This window comes from Hyperolius riggenbachi, chromosome 1 (assembly GCF_040937935.1).
Source record: "Hyperolius riggenbachi isolate aHypRig1 chromosome 1, aHypRig1.pri, whole genome shotgun sequence".
NCBI classification, from domain to species: Eukaryota; Metazoa; Chordata; class Amphibia; order Anura; family Hyperoliidae; genus Hyperolius; species Hyperolius riggenbachi.
In genome coordinates this window covers 297,840,702-297,866,333 of record NC_090646.1, presented here as the reverse complement: position 1 = coordinate 297,866,333, position 25,632 = coordinate 297,840,702, and the positions used below count along the sequence as shown (strand labels likewise).

The window sequence follows — 25,632 nt, the reverse complement described above, 5'->3', positions numbered from 1 at the left end:
AATATTTTTTATAAACATTATAAACGATAAGTTTACACCCCACACCCTTTTTGCCCTTACTGAATGGGTGCAAGGATACTGAACAGGAAGCTTCAAACCCTTGTCTCCTGTATCAGAGGCTAAGCCCTTTACACTATCCAGCCACTTAAAATAAAAGTATACAGAAGAAGAAATATCATACAGGTTGTAAGAAAGAAATATACACATGAAATAAATAGGAGAGCTGGGAGATGAGATGTCAGAGAAGGGACAAACTGACTCTAAGTAAGTAATCTCTGTGCTTTTTCTAAGACCCCACACTCACTGTGTGTTGTTTTGAATGGCCTCTCCGCAAAGCCGATATACATTAGTACTAAAGATATTCTATGAGGTGCTAATAATTTCAAATGTATGTACATTTTACTTATTTTAATATTAGGAAATGTACACAACTTGTAACTGGACCTATCAAATGCCATTGCTGATGACATTGGTCCAATTCCAAACTGCATTAAATTAAATGGGGTTTCACAACTGACAAGCACAGCGTAAGGCTCTAGTCCTAGCTAATGTTTCAGTCTCAGCTGGGGTTTTTGTGTAGCAGATTTCTATTAAACAATAAAAATGTACTTTTAAATAAAGACAATAAAAAATAACTTCTATATTGGTCCCTTGTATCCCCCTATACATTCCTAGTAGTTTGGGTCACCCTGAGCTGCTTGGTTACTCTGCTATATTGGAAATTAATATTGATAACTACTATTTAACAGTATTGTATGCCCTGTATATAATTCTGGTGGTCATTAGAGCATTCTACCTCTAGAGGACACTGTTGGCTTCATAATTGATCTACTTCATTTGGCAATGATCAGTCTTTGCAATAAAACACAGACTGCTTAGCAGAACAAGGCAAAGCAGAATGAAACATATTTTGCAAGTCAGAGAGCAGCAGGAACTGTGCTGTAACTCAGTGATCACTCAGGATCTTGCTTGTTCTGAATGATCTGCTTACTAATTATCAAGCTTGTGCAGATCAACACAGCTTTGCTTATCCAATCAAGTGCCTGCTTCCTTGATGCACTCATTCTTTATGTCAAAGAATGCCACAGAATAAGCTTTTTGTATGTGTCTTTTACATTTTTACAGGACTGTGTGACTAGACTTGCAGTTTAAAAAATACCCTGGCATTCTACATGTAAATGATCATTGTATCACTTTTTAAGAACATACCAAAATTATTGTCTTGAAAACTTTTGTTACTTGACACCCCTGAAACGCTACATACTGTGAAAACTTGAGAGGTACTGAGGAGGGGTGTAACATAGTGCAGTCCTTCCTACCTCTTTTGCATCAACCATGCCCACTGCCCCTGTGGCAACTTAACTCATCTTCTGCCACTCTTCCTCTTCAAAACCACATGCCTCAAAGTCAACTGGCAGCAAAGGGGTTATTTAAGTGCTGTTACCTCCTAATTATGCTTAAAAATTTCACACACATACAAAAGAAGCTTGGCTACTGTCTGGGAATGCTCCTTTAAACACAACCCCCTTTAATCATGTGAGGTCAACGCATTTTTTTTCCCTTGAAAGTATGCAGCTGCCAAAAAAATCATCCAGTACATAGATTGCTTAAAAACTAGGGAAAAGCAGATCCCAGAAACACCAGATTCAGTCAGTGGAAAACACAGCATTCATTTTAAATTCTCAAGAAAGATCCAAGGAATTGCACTTAAATCACTGCAACTGGTATGTATAAGCTACTTTCTACTGTTTATTTTAATGACATAGCATAAGCTAATATGAGAAATTAATCATGCTATCTTTTCTGCAATTTAAACAATGACTTGTATGTATCATGAGCTTACAGGGAAGACCTTGTTGTATGTACACCCTGAGTGTAAAGCTCTGTTGTATCTATTCAGCATTATTTCAGGACTCACTGCCTCAGACACACACAAAATATATAAATATGATATATACTTTTCCAAGTTATGGTGTCTGGAGTCCTAACAGACTAAATGAAATGGGTTATTTTTTCAGCTGAAGATTTGATGGTGTCCTTTTTTATTCATGATCTTTTTGAATCATTTAATTTGATATATTTATACTTTTTCCATAAATCATTATTCTTTGTAAATAGTTAATGAGAGCTTTGTTGGAATCCATGCATTCCTTTCTAGGCGGACATTAGCAATGTGTGTTCCACAAAGTGCATCTTGCATAAATCGTCTTATTACCGCTTCTATAACTTATTGCTTAAAGGTGCATCCTAAGAGGATGCCAGCTGTTTTTCAGTCTAAAGGGGTCATACAAACATGAGATTGAGACTTTTTGTTGAAGTAATTTTTTAGTAGTCTGTTATTTATTAAGACATTCCTATCTTCTGTTACCAACGAAGCTCAATCTGAATAGAAGTATATGCATGACTGGGCAAATTGTCACCTGAAATTATCACATAAACTTATTTTGAGGGGAAAAAGACAGCCCTTTATGCTACACGCCAGCCAAATCCGGTTGGGATTACTATTGTTTTCACTAAACAAGCAGGTGCTCCAACATCCGCTCTCTACTCCCCTTTATCATATAGCAGTACCAGGAGAACCCAGTTAAGTTGAATGGTACTATTTGAAATAGAGGCAGGTGACAGAAAATGCTGCAGGCAGCTAAACCATTCCTGCACATCTAACTATGGGGTACATTCCACCCTTTCCCTTTATACAGGAAATAACAGGAAAGTTCAGCCCAATGAGTACTTCTTTTTGTAGTACAGTTGGGTGATGCAAATTCATGTGGGTGCCTACATGTACAGCTACCCTTGCGTGTCTTTAGGTTACTGTTACCCCAATAATGTTAATATGTATCTATACTGACTCTTCCAACACAACAGCTACTTTATTTGAAGTTAGAAATTCAATACAGTACTGCAGTTTACTTTTCAGTTTAGAACAAATAAACTTACCTAGTCAACCTATGACAACTTTTTTCCCCAAGTTTTCATCAGTTCAGAACACTGCCAGTGTAATGTTCTAATATGGTACAGTTGATTAGACTTGGTGTGTGTGTGTGTGTGTGTGTGTGTGTGTGTGTGTGTGTGTGTGTGTGTGTGTGTGTGTGTGTGTGTGTGTGTGTGTGTGTGTGTGTGTGTGTGTGTGTGTGTGTGTGTCACAATACAGGTAAAGAGGCAATAAAAATAAATTGTGTTTTTAATGGAAATGTAAGCTGATCAGTAATGTAAGCCGGTAAACTCTGTTTTCTTAGCTACTTGCCCTCAACAAACTTTTTTTTATTAAAGATCATTAAAATAACAATCAAGAAAAATGGTATACATTAAGTAGAAACCCTTATTTCTTTTGTGTTTACTTAAAATGTACATTTGTAAAAGTGGAAGAAGTATAAACCTACAGGACATTAGTTACAGCGCAGGATGGTAAACAAAGTAGGCCTCAGATCATTATTAAATCTTGTGTGCTTTCTCATGCAAAATATTTTTTTAAGAAAGTGGTAATTTAAATCCAAGTTTATTCTTCATTAACATATTTGTATCATAATTTGTTGTTTTAAATGGTCTATAATAATAAAACATAATAATAAATATAGTCTAAAGGTATTGTAGGTTATCTACACATCATCTCTGTATACCATAGAGTACTAGAACTTGTTGCAGTCAATCAGGAATGGTACATTTTGATATTCAAATGATACATCATACACAAAAAAAAACAACATACCTGGGGCTTCCTCCATCCCCTTTTGGCCTCTCGGCTCCCTATTCGCCGTCCTCCACCACCTGCAGCCTCCGGTAATCGGCCAACTGGCGCAGGCGCAGTCGGGCCATGCGCTCACCTGCTGTGTACCTGTGCTCGGGAGCGTTCTGCGTCTTTTCAGTAGTACTGCCCATGTGCAGAACTCTCCCAGCGATGGGACATGCGCATTTGGCAGTAAGCCCCCAACTGAATTGAGCCCATTGTGTTTTATTCTGTACTGCAACAAGCAATAAAGCTCTAGCCTTCAATCAGAAATATCCTTGAGAAATGACTAGATATAGTGAACAATGAAAATGGATTTACTACAGCTAAATTCACTAAGACCTGTTAGATTAACAGTAGAAGTCTAATAAGCCATCCCCGGCATCCCTTTAGATCCGCATACCCACTTCAATGCTAGGTACACACAATGCAATTTCTGACAGATTTACTGTCAGATTGATTATTTCCAACATGTCCGATCTGATTTCGATAGTTTTTTCGATGGCCTGTCAACCAATTGATCTACTAATCTATTGTTGTCTAATGAGCACTTAGTAGGTGGGTGGTGCTGTAGGATTACTGTATTAAAATGGGTGCACTATAATGGAAGCAGCACAATGGGGGGGGGTTAAAATGGAGGGAACTGCAATAATGGGGCTATTAACACTTTGAGGAAACATTATACTTGGAGCACTATTAGGGGATGGTGCATTAATTGAGGTGCACTATAACTGTGGTCCACCCTATAACTGAAGAGTACAATCATGAGGACACTACAATGGGGTTGCATGTGATGGGCTGCAGTTTTAATAATGGAACACATCAACTTTATAGTTACTGAAGACTGAAGGTTCATAAAAGGACTAAGGTCTGTCAGGTGGCACTAAAAGATTATAAATGGATAACAAAGTTAATATAGAATATGGAGTAGGTAGTGAACGAACACCAAAATAAACTTGGGGCACTTACACCTCGCTACCTATACTTAGGACACCTACACCTGGCTACCTATACTGAGGACTCCTAAAGAAAAGGTATCACCAGGGTTCAAACAATATTATACAGTATAGATTTCCTGGTACTCGCTATTGTAGCGACACATCACCCCAATTACAGCACAACAAAAATATATACACGGCTAGGGCTCACGATGTATTGCCAGATAAATCAATTTATTAATAATCCAATAACTGCACAAATAAGCTTAATTGCATGCAAAAATTTGCCATTTTGAAAACCAATGTAAAATATTGCTGGAGAATCTATGAGTCACATATATATGTATATAGCATATGGCAAGACCAGTATCCACCTAATCTAAGCCGGCATAACACACACTCTACCGCACTCACATACAGCCAGGGTGCCCATGCATACTTCAGTGGCCACAGTCCAATATATTTTGAACTTAGACAGCAATTGCGCACCCCATAGGGGGCAAATAGGATCCACCTGCGTAGCAGCGATAACGGTAGGAGCTTAATGCATAGATCTGGACTTCCAAACCATAACTGGCAATGCTGTGATTAACATGCATAGAAAGAGAAATAGCCAATCATCCGCATTTCATCTCACCACCTCCGTCGTACACTCTTCTTCCAGTGGGTACCCACGCTTTTTGCAAGTTGTCTGTCAGGCTCGCTGAATTGGCAGCTCTGAGGGCACCTACACCTGGCTACCTATGCTGAGGGCACCTACACCTGGCCACCTATACTGAGGACACCTATGGCTGGCTACCTATATTGAGGGCTCCTATGCTTGACTACCTATACTGGGGGAACCTACACCTGGCTACCTATACTGGGGCACCTACACCTGGCTACCTATACTGGGGGCACCTATACCTGGCAACATATCTGCCTATACCTACCTATACTGATTCTGAGGGCGTTATATTCCGAGGGGGGGGGTGTGATGTGGCACGGAGATCTGAGCATTTGGAGCAGTGGAAGGTTATTGTAGCTCCCTCACCTCCTGTTTAAAGTGTGACAACCCAGGTACGACCAAGAAACCCGAGTGCAGACAGGTTTGTGTTCTCCATCTGCTTTGTGGATGGTCACCCATCAGAGGAACATCAAGGGAACTCATCTAGTTAGTACCCAAAATGTACTATATATACTGTATTTATCGTATGCACCGAACATATTGCACCAATAGTAGATCTCTGTTTTTTCTTTCCCCTCCCCTCATGGATACTACAGCTTCTACTAAAGGATGCATGAGTAAATAAAGGACAGAAAGGCTTTACTCGCCTGGGACGTCTCCCAGCCCCTAGAAGTCTATCTGTCCCACCCAAGTTCCATCAATCTCAAAGGCTGGCGCTATCCCCTCTGTAAGATTGTGACCCTTGACTGAGTTGTGGTGTTCTGCACATGCACAAGCAAGGCCGCGTGTCTCTCGTGATCACATTCATGGGTCCATTGTATGGTTGCGCAGTTTTTGCAGGTTAAGTCTTTGTGAACTGCGCAGAGTACCTGCTAGCGCATTGGAGGTGTCCAATTTAATTCTTCACTGGGGCCCACTGTTGGCGTCTACTCTCTACCTCTGAAGTACGAAGCTGGTAATTTTGGCACTCAGCACGGAAGCTGGGCGCCAGTGAAGCAGCAGTGCTATGATGCCTGCCCCGCGCAGTGCTATGATCGCCGCGCCCTCCGGCGATCGCCAGACCCCCAATTACATCTCCCTCTGAGTTGCTACAACTCAAAGGGGGAATAGTCCCAACGGGTAGTTTAGAGGCAGAAAGGAGAGCCCTAATTCAGCTCGCCCTGCGCCCGACTCACCGCCGGCCATAAAATATGTACTCCTGAAGTAACCTTTAAAGCAGACCTAAACTCAGAATTTCCTCTCTGCTTTGTTACAGCCAATACAAATTCTGCAATAAATCTGCAGTTTGTCTACTTCCTGCTTTCATGGAAGCAGACATATTGTTAACATCCTGTGTTTACAAATGAGCTCTCTGCCGTGTCAATCAGCTAACACAGCTGTGGGATCAAATTACAACTTGTGCTTAGTCACAGATGAGGCGGACTTAGACAGGCTAAACTCTCTAAATACATACAGTGTGCATTTCTCTGTTTTCCTTCTGTCCGGTTCAAGAGTTTAAGTCCACTTTAAAGAGAACCTGAACTGAAAATAAACAGTCAAAATAAACATAGACAAGTCATACTTACCTCCCGTGTAGTCTACTCCTCAATCTCTTTCTCTTCTCCTGCATCACATTTGTCCACTGTGATCAATGGAATTCTCCGTACTCCATTTTAAAAATGGCTATTACCCCCTAACAGCTTCCTGGTCAGCACACTGTTAACCCCCCTGGCGGTATGATTGCTGCAGCTGCGCGGCCGCCAGGGTTTTTTTTTAACTTCTTTTTTTTTTAGCATGTAGCTAGCCTAGCGCTAGCTACATGCTTCCCCCCTCCCTGCGGCGTCCCCCCGTCACCTCCGATCGCCGCCGGCGCCGCTTGCCCATAAGGAAATCCCGTTCTGAACAGGATTTCCTTGAGGGCTTCCCCCGTCGCCATGGCGACGACCGGACGTCATCGACGTCGTGACGTCACACGGAGTCCCGATCCACCCCGTAGTGCAGCCTGGTGGCGATTGGCCAGGCTGCGCAAGAGGTATGCGGGGGGGGGCCCTGTTTAGTGGCGGGTGGCGGCGCATCTGCGGCGGGCGGCAGCGATCGGACCAAACACGCAGCTAGCAAAGTGCTAGCTGCGTGTTTGAAAAAAAAATTATGCAAATCGGCCTAGCAGGGCCTGAGCGGCACCCTCCGGCGGCTTACCCCGTGTCCAGCACGGGGTTACCGCTAAGGAGGTTAAACTGTAATATCACCCACTTGAGCCATAGGGAAAAATGGACATTACCTTGCACATTCAGTTATAACTGACAGCTGCTGATATATAACTGACAGCAACTGGTATATTTCAGTTCTGACAAAATATTGTCAGAACTGGAAGGGATCACTGTAAGAAGAAAATGGTGAGCTTCTGAGAGGAACGGACGGTGAGGTTAGTATGTAATATTCATTTGCAGCTACATCATGTGTTTATTTTAAATAATTTTCCTCGCTTCAGGTTTCCTTTAAGCAGTGATTGTCAAATGCAGACAGCTTTTGGGTCCTACTCTGCATTTTTTTATGCAGTTTCCTCAAATTTTTGTACAAGCCATAACAGAACAGTTCACAAATATTGTTTGATGAGCCTGCTGGCTATAATTTTACTAGTGTAAACTAACTGTATGTATTTAAAAACATGTGAACTAGATTTCGGCGAAGCAATTGACTGAAACCTGAGACTTCAGTTTTGGTTTAAAGGACAACTGAAGAGAGAGGTATATGAAGGCTGCTATGTTTTTTTCCTTTTTAAGCAACACCAGTTGCCTGGCAGCCCTGCTGATCCTCTGCCTCTAATACTATTAGCCACAGCCCCTGAACAAGCATGCAGCAGATCAGGTGTTTCTGACTTTAAAGTCAGATCTGACAAGACTAGTGCATGATTGTTTCTGGTGTTATTCAGATACTACTGCAGAGAAATAGACCAGCAGGGCTGCCAGGCAACTGGTATTGATTAAAAGGAAATAAATATGGCAGCCTCCGTACACCTCTTACTTCAGTTCCCCTTTAACAAAAAAACATTGTCGAGCTCACATGATTTGTGTTTTATAGGGGGAATTTGTGGTCTTTCAATCCTGACTGGAAGCTTACATAGGGCACTCATTTGTGTACAGGATGCCCCAAAAGTATTTTCTTTTAGCTATCCATGGAGGATGAAGGTAATATACACACCTCCTATATATAAGGATAGATCGCCATTAAACTATTGATTCCCAGAGGTAGGACACAAATTGAGGGAAGTGACTATTTGCGCCGAATTACATGCTATGGGCCCCACTGGGACCGTCTACATGACCTCTTGGCCAGGTTTGGCCAATTTTGACTGCTTCTGAGGAGGGCAATGAGATTGTGGGACCCAGACCCTTGCTCACTGCAGTCTCAGGGACCGACGTGTACGCAGTGAATTACAGTTCAGACCGAGAACTTGGTTACATACCACATGGGATGTTCAGATGTGGGAAATGCAAACTTTGTCCTTTTGTTGAGAAAACTGAAAGATTTCAGAATAGTAAAGGAGATGTAATGAAATAACACCCTTTATAAATTGTGATATAGAAGAAACACTGTATATGATCAAGTGCCCATGACATTCGAAATGTATTGGAAAGACAAAAAGTCCTTAAAGATCGAGTGCTGGTGCATTTTACTATAATTATTGGTGGTAAAGTGCAAACCAATTTTGCGTAGCATTATAGGAAATGTCACTCAAATAGCTTTGTAGGAACAGTAGTGAAGGGGATTTACAAATTAAAATTATCTAATTGAATGGGGGATGATGATGATGATGATGATGATGATGATGATGATGATGATGATGATGATGATGATGATGATGATGATGATGATGATGATGATGATGATGATGATGATGATGATGATGATGATGATGATGATGATGATGATGATGATGATGATGATGATGATGATGATGATGATGATGAAGAAGAAAATGCTATGGAGTATAAGTGCATAAAGTGGAATAATAAAAAAAATCCCTTTTAAATGAACTGTTTCCCTGCTATTATGGATTTGTGACAATAGAAACTCCATTTATTACTTTCTGGAGGCTTTCTTTTTTCCTTAACATGTCATCTAGTGCATTCTTTCCCTCCCCTTTCCCTCATTCTCGTCTGAGCAGAGCATGTATTTACATATGGGGTTGTTGCCTGTTTCCTCCTTCAATGGCTACGGAATGAGTGAGGCAGGGCCAAGAAACAATGGAAATGGTTGAAAAGGGGAGTAAGGTAGGCCACACCCTGATGAAGAACCGGTGTTCCGCTCGAAACGCATGCGGCAAAGTTTCAGTTAAGTGGTTTGCTCCTCTGCATCCTCACCATGTGTGCTGGCGTGTTCCCTGTGGCCAGCATTTGAGTATCTAGCGGGTATACCCCTTTCCCTGATCAAAAACAAAACATATATTTATTAAAAAAAAAAGATAAGTATTAGTACAAAAATAGACAAACATCTGGGGGGCGATCAGACCCAACCAACAGAAAGCTCTGTTGGTGGGGAGAAAGGGGGGTGGGGTGGGTGGGGGGGGGGGGGATCACGTGTGTGCTGTGTTGTGCAGCCCTGCAGCGAGCCCTTGAAGCTGCATTGGCCCTTTTAGTAAAAAATGTCCTGGTCTTTAGGGGGCTTTAGCACTGTGGTCCTGAAGTGGTTAAAGCAATATAAATAAATATGGAGAATCCTGCTTCAGGCTGTATTAACTGACCTGTGATCTCTAAGTTGGAACTTTGTTTATTGGTGGCAGCAGGAGCTGCCTTTGACTGTCACATGTAACAAGTAAAGGATTGTAAATTGTCCTATCAATTCATATCCATAGGGTAGGGGCAGGTGGCATTGCTCAAGAGTGCCTACATCTGAGGGCCCCATGAAAGTTTTGCTATGGGGCCCCATAATCTCTAGGTACGCCACTGCTTGCTGATATCTGAGCCCATGAGCATATGTGGAAATTTTGTATATACTATATTGAGGGCTATGTCACGCTCCGTATTGTTGGAGTAAAAGGTACACTCAAAGATGTAAATTGGCATCGATACATGCAAATTACGCTCCTGGTTTTTGTATCGGTAGATCACATGCGATCCCTGCTTAACTTACCATTATGTTCTATGCCTTGGTTTATTAGTGGTGTGTGTGTGTGTGGGTGTGTGGTTGGAAAGGGGGGCTAACATTGGCGGTGCAAGGCCTGCCTCACTTAAGCAAGGGTTCAGGGTTTTGGGGAGTCCTCAGCTACACTTGAATGTAGGACTGTCAGTAGCTGCAACTCCACCTCTCCCACAGTCAGCACCAGGACCTTCTTATTTCAGTGCCTAACACTGTAGTACCTCCTTTGTTGTACAGTTTTTAAGGGACCATCTAGCAAGAACATACCCCTGAAGCAGGTTCAGGCCATGTTTAATTGGTTGGTGCAAGGGCGATCCATCCTCAAGCCTGGCTGCCAGTGACATCAGCACCACAAGCAGCAGGTACCCTGTACAGGCACTACCAGTGATAAGTCACTGGACTGGAGTGGAAAGAGCAAATGTGCACAGAGATGATGTGTGCAAATGGAAGCGGCAAAACAGCTGTAATGGTCTCTGGGCTGCTGTTGAAATCATCTTCTAATTTAGGTTGGAGGAAATAGAACTGTTAGATTCATATGATGCCACAGCACTAAAAGATATTCTCTTAAAGCTGTTCTATATCCTGTTTACATTGTGTTCTCGTTGTCCTGCCTCTCCTCCAGTTGCTTTCTATGCCCGTCATTCTGTTCCACAGAAAATTCTAAAGCCAGTGACTCTACAAATGAATCTGTGGAGAATGGGAGCAGAGCATTCCAAATGAGCACAAAGCTAATGCTGTAGGAGATATACACTCAGTGCTCAGACATTGTGAAAAGCATCATTTTGTTCACAGTGAAATCTTCTCTCCATCCTTGTTGGTATTTTGGCAGAGTGGCACTCTTTCTTTACCCCACCTAGTTCAGTTTATTAGGGAAAGCTTGTAATTATCTTAAAATCAGTGACATAATGGCCACCTGATTGCTACTTTTCTTTACTTTCAGTCCTCAGATTGTCCTTCATCTCCACTACTGTACCTTTCTGGAATGAGCCCACCGAGGGGGAACAATGGAAGCTCTATCACTCTAATTACAGGGCAGCATCCATCTTCTGAAGGGAGGAAAGCTATAAAGGTCACATGTGACTGATCTTTCACCAATACTTTTAAGGTAATGTTAAGCTTTTTATAATTTCTTTTATAGACTTGGATCAGTGTAGTCTGGGGCTAGACTTTGACTTTTGTTTTATAAAAATCTTTATTAATCACATTTTCGATTGTGATAATGTAAACAGCGTGCTTCTCTATATAAGTTCTGCACAGCTAATTAGAAGGGGAGTGCCTGAGGAGTTTCACCTGAAATAAGTCTGAGCTGCCAGCACATTCATTGATCTTGCCTCACTCTGTAATTTGGTAATTTTAAATGAACATGATTAAAGTTTGAAGTGAGCAGAAGTTAAAAAAGAAGTTTCTGTCTATGACTAAGTAATCTGAGCAAGCTATCTCCTAAATTTACTGCTAATAGCTGGAGACGAGTGGCAGAAAGGTTGGTGATTTTCTTTAGTGCACAGTCTATCATATGTATGCACAGCTGGAGCAGGAGCTTCAGGGTGAATACCTCTGTGGCAGATGTCAGCGTATTGCCCTTCTGGATGCTTATATTACAGATCTGAAGGATAACAAATGTCAAAGGAGAATAACAAATGTCAAATTGTCAATCTTGTGAATGACTGGCTGCTAAAAGGACAGGCATTTAGTGTGGTAGGTAAAGAGGAATTCCTGGATAAGGGAGTTGGGTCACAATAGCCAGAGGAGGCAGCAAGTGAAACAAGTAAGGCCAGTCCTGTTGTTAACCACTCAATACATTTGCAAAGCTTAGCGAACCTGAAATAGTGTCTTGCACAGAAATAGTCAGTGGATGTGATTCTTCTAATAACTGGAGTAGTGGCACATCTATTTGCTATGGGGATGGCAGTGCAGGTATACCTAAGCAAGTTAGGATTTATGGCATTAGTAAGATGTATTGAATAGCTTTTTACAAAGTTACCACTGCCAAATATTTTGTTGCCTCTGTAATATCACATTTTGGCCTATGGGAACTTGGTAGGTAAATGACTGAGTGGTAATGAGCATAATTCACCTGTCCTGATCTCACTTAGAGAACTACATTGAAAGTTAAAGGAAAGGACCTCCAAAGTAATATTCTGATAATACTGTCTTAAATTCTGCCTGAAGATAAGAACAACACAAGATGAATGCATGGTACAAGAGGGAGGAAGTTTGGATCCTGTAGAGATGACCTTGTATGCGGTACAACCTGTATGCTAAAAGTGGTTTACACCTGAATGTCTGCTGTGCTAAAAAGACATTTCCGAAGTGGTTGAAGAGTTTTTCTTTGTTTCTGTTTTTAATTTTTTAATTGTAACTTTTTTTAAATTGACTTAAAGAGACTCTGTAACGAAATTTTGAGCCTTATTTTTTCTATTCTATAAGTTCCTATACCTGTTCTGATGTGGTCTGTCTTACTGCAACCTTTTCTAGTTGCACTGTCTCTGTAATAAATCTTATCTTCTTTCCTCTGTCATGTCTGTCGGCAAGAGGCTGGAATGTGTGGAATGTGCAGCACTGCTTGTCATTGGCAGAAGCTTTACACACCCCCACCAAGCTCTGTATGAATCCACACAGTAAGCTGTTCTCAGCCTATGATACTCTGGTTAGAAGCCAGTCATTTGTTTGTAAACACTGCCTAAAACTGTTAATTACAAGCCAGGATTGCAGCAGGGAGTGACAGAAACAGCACAGAGGGGCACAGGGGAACATAAGGAATAGAATGGTATGCTTTTTATTGTAAGAATATTAGAGTACAGATTCTCTTTAAAGTGGATCTGAGATGAACTTTTACACATTTCACAATTGTGCCCCTTACATATACTTTACAGGGCATTCCTCAAGCCAAATTTCTTTTATTTTAAGTTTTAATGCCTTTATTCCATATGAAGTAATCAAGCCACCCCCACAGCTCCTCTCCAACGCCGAGGCGTTAGAGTCCCATGTAGCAAGTTCTCATGGGAGCTCAGTCTGGGGAGGAGGAGAAGGCGTTACCAGCTGGGAGCTGCTGAACTCTTTGAGCAGCATCACTGACTGCAGAAACTACTCTTCTGGTTACTCCACCTCTTCCCAGCCGCATCAGCCCAATCAGAAGCCAAGGGGAGGTGCCCACTCATTGAACTCGTGTGCTGTAATGTGGAGATCTTCTGGAGTCAGGATGGGTAATAACGCAGCACACTCGTGCTACCAGGGCTGGATTTCTGTGCAAGGGACTTCACTGTCACTTCAAAGGGGCAGTGGAGAGCCACACATGCTGAATTGCCTATCACAGAAAAGCCCTGTCCACTCGAGCACAGCTGCCTGCAGAGTAATAAAAGTGCCTGAATGCTCCGTATCAGCTGGAGCTCAGTTGGGTAACTTGCTGGCTGCCCAGGCTCTCTCTCCCCCCTGCCGTTATCTGACACACACTTTGCCTGGCAGAGGAGAGCTGGATGTGCTGTATATCTGCAGCGGCCCCGCCCCCTTCACAGACACAAACACAGAAGCATGAGGGAGCCAGGACAGAAAGCTGCTAGTGTTTCTGCAGAAGAGAGTGCCTGGAGTGTGCAAAAAAGTGAACACTGACACTGCACAGTAGTATGCTAAGGTACACAATGGCTAATACTATATTGGTTTTCTAAATGAAGTCAGAGAACTCTGTGATATGTCCTGCAATCTTCTGCAGTGCTGCTGGCCACCATCTTATCACACCTATTTTTCTGCTTTCTAGAAACTGTGCTGTGTGTGACTGTGTGCCCTCTTCCTTTCTCTTTCCTCAGCTGTCTTTTTGCCTCTCTGCTGTCTCTCACTGAGAATGCACATGATTTCAGAGGCAAGGGGGTGGAGAGGGGCGTGGAGTTTACACAGGCTGAGGAGTGGAGATGCAAAATAGCTTTACCTGTGTGTAATGGGGACAAGCAGAACATGGCTGCCCGCCAGGGCCGTGCAGAGGGTCCTTAAGTGGGGGGTGCTCAAATTCAAAAAAGGGGCCTGTCAATGCCTTCCCCCGCATGCCCCCCCCTTCCTCGTTTCTGGCTAGGGGGGTATTGATTGTCATGCTGCTGAATGCAGATGATGGATGCCATGTGGGTTCTGTGTGTAAGTACTGAGTGTCATGTGGGTTCTGGCTATGGTTGGATATCGAGTGTCATGCGGGTGTTGATTGCAAGAACTTAGTGCCATGTAAGGTCTGGGTGCATGTACTGGATGTCATGTGGGTGCTGGGTGCAGGTACCGGGTGTGACATGGGTGCGAATACTTGGCGCCATGCCTGTACTGGGTGCTGGCTATGGGTGGGCTTTGGGCATCACATTGGTTTTGAATGCAGGTACTTTGGGTGCGGGTACAGGTTAAGTGGATACTTGGTGCAGATAGTGGGTGCCGTGTGCAGGTGTGAGTACTGGTTGCAATTTTAGGCCTGGGTGCAGATACTTGGTGTCATATGAGTGTGAGTACTGGGTGCCAGCTATGAGGAGAAGGGGTGGCTGATGGGAAAAGTAGAGGTCAGTGTGGGTGCTGCAGGAAGGGGCATGGCCATGCAGAAGATCCTCAAGGGTGTCGTGCTCAAATTTGAAATCGATAAATCATGTTAAATTGTGTATGTAATACCTAATCTCCAGAAAGTAATAAGGCAGTCTTAACCCCCCCCCCCCACACACACACACACACACACACACACACACACACCTTTATAGCAGTATCAGGCAGACTTTGTGTCTCCTTCCAACTCTTTTGGTGCTACCACCCTCAAATCAGCAGTGAAAGGTGCCCACTGTGGGTTAGAGTGGGCACAGTGGAGCCCACTGTGGAGGCACAGACTCACCTTTCATTATTGGGACCTCTGTCCCTCTTGATCAGCACCCAAGCCTCTTTTCAGGCAAACAAGTGTTTACCAATATGCAGTGGTTGCTAAGCATTAGTAGATGCAAAACTACAGTAAGTGCCAAGGTGCAGTGGGTGCCAAGATGCAGTAGATGGTAAGACACAAAGATTCACTTTGTGGTAAGTTGCAGTGGGTGCCGAGATGCCAAAGTAAAGTCTGTGTCAAGCTGCTTTGGTTACCAAGGTCCAGTTTGTATTGGGTGTTTATTTGCAGTGGGTGCTATGCAGTATTGGGTGCTGAATGAGTAGCAGATGGTGATAAACAATAGTGGGTGCCATGTGAGTGCCAATTGGTACAGGGAGCCATGTGAGTGTTGGACATGAGTGAGTAGGGAGTGCCATGTGTGGTCTGGATGTGTGCCATGGGAGAGTACCGTGTCTTATATGGGTTTGGACCAAGGATGGGTACTGGGTACTATTTGGGTGCTGGCCATGGATGGGTACTAGGTGCATATAATGGCTTTGGAACTTGGTGACGTGTGAGTACTGTGCCATGTGGGTGTTGATTATGGGGGTATGTGAGTCTTAGGTGCAACTACTGAGTGCCAAGTGGGTACTGGGAGTGAGTACATGGTGACATATGGGTGATAGGTGCTGGCTACTGGGGTATTTGTTGTCGTGTGGGTGCTAAAGGAAGATGCTGGGTGCCATGTGGGTTCTGGGTGCTGGCACAGGGTGTCATGTGGATTCTGGCTGTATGGGTGTGTATCAACCATCATGTAGGTGTTGATTGCAGGTACTCAGTCCCTTTTGAGTTCTGGGTGCAAGTACTGGATGTCATATGTGAGTGCTTGGTGTGGGTGCTGGGCACAAAGTGGAGGCTTAGTGCAACTGGAACTACTGCAGATGAAACATGTGGGTGTTGGGTGCAGGTACTGGGTATCACATAGGTGCAAATAATTGGTGCCATGCCTGTACTGAGTGCTAGCTCTGGGTGGGTGTTGTGTGTCACGTGGGTTCTGAGTGCAGGTACTTCGGGTGCTAGTACTGGTTATGTGAGTGGGTGCCATGTGGAGGCTGTGTGCAGGTGTGAGTAGTGAGTGACATGTCAGAGCTGGGTGCAAGTACTGTGCCATGTAGATGTGAGTACTGGGTGCCAGCTATAGGGTAAAGGGGTGCAGGTATTGGGTGTCATGTGGCTGTTTGATGCAAGTACTAAGTGCCATATTGAGGCCGCATGTGAGTATTGGGTGCAGGGTGCTTGGTGCAAGTACTGGGTGCTTGCTATAGTGGGGGTTACTGGTTGAGTGTAATGTGGGTGCTGAATATTGGTGGGATTGCTGTGGGTGCAGGGAGTTGGAGGTCACTGTGGGTACTGCTATGAATGGCATATTTGCTGCTAAGGGAGCTTGAGGTCAGTTTGGTTGATGGGGAAGGGTAGGTCACTGTGGGTGCTGGGGGGAGAAGTAACTGTAGGTGCTGTGGAAGGTAGAGGTCAGTATGGATGCTGGAGGAAAGGGAGGTCACTGTGGGTCCTTTGGGGGAGATCACTGTGGTTCCCGGGAGGTAGAGGTCATTGTGGGTGCAGGGGGTGGGAGGTCACAATGGGTGCTGCTATGAATGGCATAGTTGCTGCTAAGGGAGGTAGAGGTCAGTGTGGGTTCTGGGGCAAGGGTAGGCCACTGTGGGTGCTGGGAGAAGTCATTGTGGTTACTGGAGGAGGGAGTAGATGCTGGGTGTTGGGAGAAGCCACTGTGGGCGCTGGCAATGGGAGAGGTCACTGTAGGTGCTGCTTTTGGGATGGGAGGTCCCTGTGGGTGCTGCAGGGGACAGGAGGGTAGCCACTGGGGGAGGGGAAAATAACTGTGGGTGCTGGGGGAGGGATAGGTCAGTGTGGGTGCTGGGGTAGGCAGGATCACTGCTAGAGCTGGGGAGGGAGAGGTCACTGTGGGTGCTTGTGGAGTGAGATGTCACTATGGGTCCTAGGTGGAGGTAGAGATCACTGTGGGTGCTAGGTGGAGGGAGAGGTCACTGTGGGTGCTGGGTAAGAGAGAGGTCACTGTGGGTGCTGGGGGAGGGAGAGGTCACTGTGGGTGCTGGGGAAGGGAGAGGTCACTGTGGGTGCTGGGGAAGGGAGAGGTCACTTTGGGTCCCAGGTGGAGGGAGAGGTCACTGTGGGTGCTGGCTAAGAGAGAGGTCACTGTGGGTCCCAGGTGGAGGGAGAGGTTACTGTGGGTGCTAGGTGGAGGGAGAGGTCACTGTGGGTGCTGGGTAAGAGAGAGGTCACTGTGGGTGCTAGGTGGAGGGAGAGGTCACTGTGGGTGCTGGGGAGGGAGAGGTCACTATGGGTCCCAGGTGGAGGGAGAGGTCACTGTGGGTGCTGGGTAAGAGAGAGGTCACTGTGGGTGCTAGGTGGAGGGAGAGGTCACTATGGGTGCTGGGGAGGGAGAGGTCACTATGGGTCCCAGGTGGAGGGAGAGGTCACTGTGGGTGCTAGGTGGAGGGAGAGATCACTGTGGGTGCTGGGTAAGAGAAAGAGGTCACTGTGGGTGCTAGGTGGAGGGAGAGGTCACTGTGGGTGCTAGGTGGAGGGAGAGGTCACTGTGGGTGCTAGGTGAAGGGAGAGGTCACTGTGGGTACTGGGTATGGGTAGGGAATGGTCACGGCCCGGGGTACTAGGTGGAGGGAGAGGTCACTATGGGTGCTGGGGGAGGTAGAGGTCAGTATGGGTCCTAGGTGGAGGGAGAGGTCAGTATGCCATACTAGGATTCCTGTCTGGGCCTCTTCACTTGAAAGTGTCCCAGGCGGGGCTTCACGCGGATGGGCGGGGCTTATCGTGGCCGGGGGCGGAGCTTAGTTTGCGCGGCGAGAGGGGCCTTTTTTGAAGATTTTAAAAAGGGGGGTGCCTGGGCACCCAGAGCACCCCCCTGTGCACGTGCCTGCTGCCCGCATTGTATCACAGTAAGAGATCATCGTATACTTTTGAAGCTGTTGGCAGCTAGATTTGCTGTGTAAACTATCTCAACTCTAGATAAGGTATAAAGATAAGTTACTTGTTATAGTTTGTTTTTCATCTCGGATCCACTTTAAGCAGAGAGGAAGACTTAAAATAACTCTTGGAATAGACATGGTTAACCTTTAGAGGTAGTAGAATCAGAGAAAATGGGAAGTCCTGTGTAAACTATTGAGCAGATTTCTGATTTACATCCTAGTATTAAAGAATATTTTAAAATGTAAAGCAGAATATGATTACGTTCAAAGGGCACAATCAAAGTGTGATTTAAAGGGTATCTAAAGTGAAAGTAATGTGCCCAGTTTAACTTACCTGGGGCTTCTTCCAGCCCTCTGTAAGTCCTTCTGGTCCCACACTGTCATTCCACTCTGCTCCATTCAGCAGCTATGCCCCTCCAAAAGCTAGTTCACTGAGCCAGTTGCATGCTACAGCACATGGGCAGCCCTGGCCACGCACCTTCTTAATTGCGTTCGCCACATGGGCAGTTGCAATTTTTACAAACTGCCCAAGCGGCAAATGAGGAGGCATGCGACATGTAGGGGATGCAACTTTTGGAGGGGACAGCTTCTAAATGGAACAGAGCCAAACAATGACAAGGGCACTTTAGGTTTCTGTTAAGGCAGGGAACATACTTGACTGTTTTCGTGCGTGTTTTCTGCACAGAAAAATTGAGAACTCATTTTAATCAGTGGGCTCGTTCACACTTAATATGTTTGCGCGCAGAAAAAAAAATGACATTCTGCATCATGATTCTGCACATTTTGTCAGTTTTCTCTATCAATTACATCAGCTGCTGTGAAAAAAACATGCGCGTTTTCCTGCATAGAAACACACTTGGTGTGCAGAAAAAGTAAGCAGAAAAACGCGTGTCCCTATAGTAATTAGTGAAGGGAAAGTTGCTGGCAGTCTCTCATAGGGAAAGATTAGTTAGGCTCTTGTAAGCTTGTTAACTTGCTCCTGGCTGATTGTTATTCCTAAAATAGCACCCCACAACAGCTCTTTTGACAGCTAATCTTGTTCTTTATGCTTTTTTTTTTACCTCTCTCTCTCTCTTTCTCTCTGATTTTGTCTTCCAGGGATTTGTAGGCTGTCAAAAGCAAGGTCACATACAATGGCCAGGAATCGAACCGAGGTCAACTGCTTGGAAGGCAGCTATGCTCACCACTATACCACCATTGGCCGGGAATCAAACACAGGTCTACTAACATTACAGGCTGAAGCCAGCCATTTCACTCATCTCTTCAACTACAAGAAAGGCCCAGGAGTAGTCTTAGCTACCGTAATATCTATGTTACAGCAGGGCCCTTATTACACTTTCTCTTACAGAGCTATGGAAACCGTTTTGCCCATGCGATAAAGCGAGGTGCAAAAATTAAATCATGCCTAGCAGAGGATTGTTTCAATCCATTAACCTCTGGGATATGGGCCCAGCACACTTCCGCGGCACCACTCTGATGCCACACAGTGAATGCTTCGTTGTAGGAAAAAGTGGTGTTCAACTTCTTGGACCAGACTTACTTCCTCCCTCCAAAAGACACACATACATCCTCATAAAATCATTTAGCAGCAACTGCTAACTGTGGCGCAATCAGCTTGCACATTCGGCAGTTAACCGAAAGGTTGGTGGTTCAAACCCACCCAGGGACGGCCTTGCCTTTTGTGTTCAACAGTTGCCTGAAGAGAACCCCAGATAGCCATTTAGCAGCAACTACATACACACAGTCTCTGTGGCACAATTGGTTAGTGCATTTGGCTGTTAACCGAAAGGTTGGTGGATCAAGCCCACCCAGGGACGGCCTTGTGTTTTGTGAAGGGAACTAATGTACCCTTCTTAAACTTGAAGATTGTATACAAATGTAAGCAGACTGCAGAGTGGCGCAGCGGAAGCGTGCTGGGCCCATAACCCAGAGGTTGATGGATTGAAACCATCCTCTGCTAGGCATGATTTAATTTTTGCACCTCGCTTTATCGCATGGGCAAAACGGTTTCCATAGCCCTGTAAGAGAAAGTGTAATAAGGGCCCTGCCGTAACATAGATATTACGGTAGCTAAGACTACTCCTGGGCCTTTCTTGTAGTTCAAGAGATGAGTGAAATGGCTGGCTTCAGCCTGTAATGTTAGTAGACCTGGGTTCGATTCCTGGCCAATGTATGTGAGGATGCTTTTGACAGCCTACAAATCCCTGGAAGACAAAATGAGAGAGAGAGAGAGAGAGAGAGAGAGAGAGAGAGAGAGAGAGAGAGAGAGAGAGAGAGAGAGAGAGAGAGAGAGAGAGAGAGATATTACACTCCCTGATTGATGTATACTCATGATGCAAGATGTGTGAAAGCACTTTGGGCCTGCAATTTAGCATTCAATGGGATTTCTGACCTTAAAACGCTGCTTTGCATCAAATCTAGATTTTTTTTCCCAGGTCTTTTGGCATGTATTCCACTCCGCCATGTCCCCCTCCAGGTGTAAGACCCCTTGAAACATCTTTCCCATCACTTTTGTGGCTAGGATAATTTTTTCTAGTTTTCCAAGTTCGCCTCCCCATTAAAATCTATTGCGGTTCGTGAACCGAAAATCGGAGGTTCGGGTCATCTCTAGTAAAAAGACCCTCACTCTATTCTGACATAAATTACCTTTTTCATGCTTCTTTTTACTAGTTGTCCTCTTTCCAAAATGTGCACTTCAGTGGCTACAAATTTAATGTCCTTTCAGCTCTTTCATAAGAATCAAAATCCTTCCTATTGTATTTCCATTGCTGAATATATGTGTGAGTGTGTGTGTGTTATTGTGTTTTTTGCATGTTTTAATAGTGTTCTGACTAACCAGCAAGCTCATGGTGACCCAGAACTCATTGGGGTGTGTAAGGGACTACAATGGTCCTAAAAGCCCCCTTACTAAGATGTTAAGAAAAACAAAAATTTGCTTTCCTAAAACAGAAAGAATTTGCGATAATTCAGGTTAGAGTGAGCTCGAGATGTCTCCCAGGCACCACTGCTGAATATATGCAAATTAACCATTGTACCCTTAGAAGCTAAACACACCTCCAGAACCGCTGGAATGCAATGATGTGTCAGCTTGTTAATGTGTACAGAGCCATAATAATCCAACATGCATACAGGCTGTTTCGGATTGTTTGATCCTCATCAGTGCATGGCATGGATTAATTTGGCTCTATGGAGTAGGGCTTGTAAATCCGAGAGGCACAGACTAACCAGCAAGCTCATGGTGACCCAGAACTCATTGGGGTGTGTAAGGGACTACAATGGTCCTAAAAGCCCCCTTACTAAGATGTTAAGAAAAACAAAAATTTGCTTTCCTAAAACAGAAAGAATTTGCGATAATTCAGGTTAGAGTGAGCTCGAGATGTCTCCCAGGCACCACTGCTGAATATATGCAAATTAACCATTGTACCCTTAGAAGCTAAACACACCTCCAGAACCGCTGGAATGCAATGATGTGTCAGCTTGTTAATGTGTACAGAGCCATAATAATCCAACATGCATACAATGGTTAATTTGCATATATTCAGCAGTGGTGCCTGGGAGACATCTCGAGCTCACTCCAACCTGAATTATCGCAAATTCTTTCTGTTTTAGGAAAGCAAATTTTTGTTTTTCTAAATAGTGATCTGTTTGTTGTTTCTGTCGACCAGAGTACCATAGTTTTCTAGAAAAAGCAAGCTCTGATTGCGATCTCTCTTCTTTGCTCTTCTTTGCTATATACTACCATTACACAAGCAAAGTAACACACAGACACACCCGAAAGCAATCTAGCAGGTACCATATGCATGTATGTCAACAGACTTGACCCTCGAAATGAGACAGTTCAGTGATGTATACAGGAAGTCACTGCCCAAAAAGACAGACAGCCTTTCAGGAGACAGCGTGGCTAGAGAACAGCGAGACTGTTGTATTAAACAAACAGACCTTTCCATGCTCTTACTGCCCTCTATTTAAAAAAAAAAAAAAAGAAAGAAAAAGTAACACAGACTCTCCTAGCACAATGGCACATTCAGTATACAGGCAGGTTGAGCCAGTAGCTGTACATTAGCAATAAAAGTGACAAAAAGGAAGTGGAAAGTGACGTAAACCAGCATGTGCTCACAATTTCTTGCTGGGAGAACACATGTTGTTTCATAGTTACAAAGAGAATGCAATGGATAGCAGTGATAACAAGGGTATACCCAAACAACTCATGGTGACCCAGATCCCCCTGGAAGGTGTCTGAAACAGCTGTATGCATATTGAACTTGAAGTGGCTCTGTAAAATTTAGTAGCTGCAGGTTCACTATAAACCAGCGGTTCTGAATTAGAGATGGCCCGAACGGTTCGCCCAGAATATCAGCTACCCGCACCCACGGCAGGTAGCGGACACATGGCGTTTTCGACCCGCCTCCTATACCTTGTCATTGGGCTAAACTTTGACCCTCTAGATCACAGTCAGCAGACACATGGCAGCCAATCAGGCTGCACTCACCCATGGGGGCCACCCCCCCCCCCTATAAAAATACTGCAGCGTTGGCCATGTTCTCACCTTGCTGGTCTTACTATAGTGAGAGGAATAGATAGACATTTTGAGATAGGGAAAACGTTAGCTAGGCTCTTGTTAGCTTGCTCCTCGCTCAATCTTGTTGATAAAAGCACCCCACAAAAAGCTCTTTGAAGAGCTAATATTCTTCTGATCGTTTCTTTTTTTTTGTGTGTGTGACACAGACAGGCATAGATACAGCCCTGTCGCAGTGGGCCTTGCTGTAGTGTGCCTGGCCCACACTCTGTATTACCATTGCATATCTTTTCACTGCATTTGTGATTTAACTTACTAAAGCATAGCTGTCTTTGTAAAGCGCCAACATATTCTGTGGCACTGTACAAAGTAACAAACATGGAGTACATAATACAGACAATGGTGTACACCAATGTACAAGATACATAATTAATGACAAAATACAGAATACAAAATACAGAATTGGTAATGACAGTGATAAAGGCAACATGATAAATAAAATGTATAATGATTTCCAAGACACAAAAGGGGGAGAGAGCCCTGCCCTTGTGAGCTTACAATCTAAAGGGAATGAGGGGGGGGGGACAAGAGGAGGGGTAGTATACAACAAATATATAGAGGCAGTGTGTTTTAGGATACCTAGTAGGAGTGCAGTTGGTCTTAAGACAAAGGGAAGTGGCCTAAGGTAACGCATATGCTTGTCGAAACAAATTAGTTTTTAGAGAGCGTTTAAAGGTAACAAAGGTTGGCGAGTGACGGATGTGTTGTGGGAGGGCATTCCAGAGGAGGGGTGAAGCGTGTGCAAAATCTTGTAAACGTGAATGTGAGGAGGTAATTCTAAAGGAGGACAACAGAAGATCATGTGCAGATCTGAGATTGCGATTGGGTTTGTATCTAGCTGTCTTTGAGGGTGACACTGCATATACATAGAGCCCACAGACAATTGCCAGCCAGGCTTGCTGGGATTTGTATTCCTACACTGTATTACCATTGCATATCTTTTCACTACATTTGTGATTTAACTTACTAAAGCATGGCTGTTTTTGTGGGTGACACTGCATATACCTAGAGCTCACAGACAGTTGCCAGCCAGGCTAGCTGGGATCTGTAGTCCCACACTGTATTACCATTGCATATCTTTTCACTGCATTTGTGATTTAACGTACTAAAGCATAGCTGTCCTTGTGGGTGACACTGCATATACATAGAGCCCACAGACAGTTGGCAGCCTGGCTAGCTGGGATCTGCAGTCCCACCACTGGCAGCACACTCTATTGTACCATTGCATACCTTCCCATTGTACCTGTTTGACAGCACAATCTATTATACCAGTGCATACCTTTCCTCTGTACCTGTGTGACAGCACACTCTATTATTCCAGTGCATGCCTTTCCACTGTACCTGTGTGACATCACACTCTATTATACCAGTGCATACCTTTCAACTGTATCTGTGATTGAACATACTATACCATAGCTCCCTTTGTGGGTGACAATGCATTCAGCCTACAGAGAGACAGTGACAGTTAGCTAGGCTGTTATTTATTGCTGAAACCACCCCAAAACAAAAACCCTTTTGAGAGCTCATATTCTATTCATTTGTTTGTGTGTGTGTGAGACAGACACTGCATACAGGGCAGGCCACAGTCATTGCTGGGCCTTGCAGTTCTACTACCGTCTTCTATCTATTACAAGCCAGCATGTCTATCATCATAAGCAGTGCTTAGCTTGCAACTGTATTTGTGATTGAAAGTACTATATAGGATGTCTTTCTGTGTGTGTTAAAGTACACAGCCCCGTGATACACACACACAGCTGCTATGTATTTGACACTGATTGTGTGCCTCTTTGTGATTACACACACTGTGATTACTACTTTTGGAAATGTCTGACACAAGAGAAGCTGTGGAGGAGGATGATGATCCTACCATGGATGGCACGGGAGTTCCCAATAGACGATGAGATGAACAGGGGGACATTTCAGAGGGGGAGTCAGACAGGAGTACTTCTGCTGCTGCCTCCACCACAATGCCGTCAACCCACAGCTCACCAGTGTTGAGTTATTTTTGTGTCTCTGCCTCAGGTTACAGTAATGCCATATGTACTCTCTGCCACCAAAAAACGAGTCGTGGAAAAAGCAACACCCACCTAGGGACATCAGCCTTACGAAGGCACTTGATCAATAAGCACAAACACCAATGGGATGAGCTTATGAGGAAAAGCAGCAGGTAAACGCAAAGCCACCCTCCACTTCCTTTAGGTGCAGCAACTTCAGCCACTGTATCCTCTGCTGCCCTTGCACCTTCACAGCCACCCTCCTCCACTCCACCTCTCACTTTAAGCAGTTGTGCTCCTCTGCCTACAGCAGCCTGGTGTCCGTAAAGGAAATATTTGAGCGGAAGAAACCAATGTCCGCCAGTCACCCCCATGCCCAGTGTCTAACAGCTGGCTTGGCGGAACTGTTAGCCTGCCAGCTGTCACCATACAAGCTGGTGGACTCTGTGGCCTTCCAAAAATTTGTGGCGATTGGGACACTGCAATGGAAGATACCAGGCCGCAATTATTTCTATTTTTTTTTATTTATGTTGAAAGGCAAGTGGTGTCATCTCTGGCACAAAGCTTTGGGTCAAGGGTCCATCTGACCACGGATGCCTGGTCTACAAAGCACGGTCAGGGCAGGTACACTACTTATATGGCGCATTGGGTCAACCTGGTGACCGCTGGCAAGCATGGAGTACATGGCTGTGCAGTGGACCTAGTTGTGACACCTCCACGGCTTGGAGGCAGGACTGCTACCACCTCCTCTCCTTCTCCTCCTACTCCTCCTGCTACATCCTTTT

The 25,632-nt window shown here is 44.5% G+C and overlaps 1 protein-coding gene across 1 annotated transcript in view; it reads left to right on the top strand.

Moving 5' to 3' along the window:
- The first annotated feature begins 1,630 nt into the window (after window positions 1-1,630).
- The window catches only part of LOC137508524 (A disintegrin and metalloproteinase with thrombospondin motifs 10-like), a 157,238-nt gene continuing 133,236 nt past the window's right edge, over window positions 1,631-25,632 (top strand). The window contains exons 1-2 of the mRNA XM_068233763.1: window positions 1,631-1,724; window positions 11,385-11,549. The gene's annotated coding sequence lies outside the window, so the exon portion shown is untranslated. The remainder of the gene's footprint in view (window positions 1,725-11,384; window positions 11,550-25,632) is intronic.